The sequence below is a fragment of the Ceratina calcarata genome, unplaced genomic scaffold (assembly GCF_001652005.2).
Source record: "Ceratina calcarata isolate Rehan_Ccalc_2016 unplaced genomic scaffold, ASM165200v1 scaffold1008, whole genome shotgun sequence".
Classification (NCBI taxonomy): Eukaryota; Metazoa; Arthropoda; class Insecta; order Hymenoptera; family Apidae; genus Ceratina; species Ceratina calcarata.
In genome coordinates, this window is record NW_017130950.1 from 5,321 (window position 1) to 7,246 (window position 1,926).

Sequence of the window (1,926 nt, forward strand, 5' to 3'; positions counted from 1 at the left end):
ACCCCGCTTCTCCTCGCACTCCGGATTCCCGTTAGGCTATCTCCTAACACTATAGGCTGCAAAAATATTCAAGTAAATAAAAAATATTCATTTTTAATTCAACATGGATAGGCAATTGTGATATTTAATCCTAGGCAAGGATTTGGTGAAGACGTCGGCGATCATATACTCGGTACTTAAGTAGCTAACTTTTACAGTGCCCTTACTTACTAATTCTCTTACCTGGTGGTAACTTACATCTATATGTTTACTTCGTTTATGCAATATGGCGTTATTGCTTAATTCTATAGCTGCTTGACTATCACAATAAACTGTTTTTGGAGATTTTACATACTTTTCAAAGCCCATATGAGTCATTAGTCGCACCATATACACTATATCTCTGCATACCTCAGATATTGCTACAGATGTTCCATGCATGATATACATGGTTCAAAAGACGTTCAATACACGTTGAGAGTGGTATAGTAGACGTTGCATACACGTTATACGTGGTTCGAAAGAGGTTCGATACGTGTTGAAAGTGGTTAAAAGTGATAAAATAAACGTTCTATACATGTCGTACGTGGTTCAGCAAGCATTCGATACACATTGACTGTGGTTTAATAAACGTTCGATACATGTTCATGAGTGGTTCATTAGGCAGTCGTATACAGGGTGAGTCTCCTAACATGACAACCTCAAATAACTCGTAAGGTGTTCGTCGTACGAAAAAAATGTTTCAAACAAAAGTTGCATGGTATCCAAGGGGACATACAGTGCTCGAGTCTGTTTTTATTATCTTTCATTTTTATTGAGATATTACAGTGATAAACTCCATCTTTTAATGTTCCCCAAAGGAAATAGTAGTATATTTTTTATATTACATACACATTATATTGCATTATTAACATATAGATATGTCAAAGCATTTTAAACATAGTTAAATAAATCCTGTTCAATCGTTGTCTTTCAAACTTTTCTCTTTTACGTTCTCCCTCGTTCATTGTTTTTTGTTTTGGAACTCTGTAATATATAATCAAATACAGAATAATGCATATCTCTCAAATACAGAATAATGCATATAAATCTCTCAAATACAAAATAATGCATATAATATTTACTCTACTGGATACTAACGCATTACAGATACGTTTGGAATATTTGTATCATCCAGATTGGCAGTATACATAGGATTACCTTTATAATCACACATGTCACATGCATCGTTATTATATTGAATAATTTCAGGAATAAAATTTAATCATTCGGACATACAGATAATAATTATCTACAGAAATTATTCAATATAATAACGGTATTTTCAAGGAGAACTTTAACACAGGCTTCATAAAAAGATTATCAGTGTCCTTAACTTCCGACAACCGAGAATGAGTCAAGATACTCACAACGGAGCCCTTGTCTCGAGGATTATATCCTAAAACACGTCAAAATTCAGCTTATTTCCATAGATACGGTAAAAAAAGTAAGGAACAGATACGTAAGAAACAAAAATTAATTCTCTCCGGCGGGGAATCGAACCTTTTTTTTTTTAAAAAAAAAAGACATTTGTTTGCTTTGGATACAACGATAAAAACGTATACAGGCGCAAATAACGCATGAAGAAAAACCTGCTCGCTATCACAACGATGCTTCGTCTGCTAAAAGTACATGTCCCAAATGAGGGCATCTCGTACTTTATCTTTAACTACTAGCGTCCATTAAGAGATCATAATAAGTAATAAAGCGTTTTGACACATCCGTCACATAATGCTATCAATATCTAGGTTGCACGCATAGGAAAAGAAAAACAAAAACCTACGAAACGATAACATAAAAGAACCTATAATAGAATACTAAGAAATAAAGATAAACAAAGATATTAACGCTAGCCGAACGCAAGGCTTACTAATAAAATAATTAAACCTAAGGATAATATTAATGAAC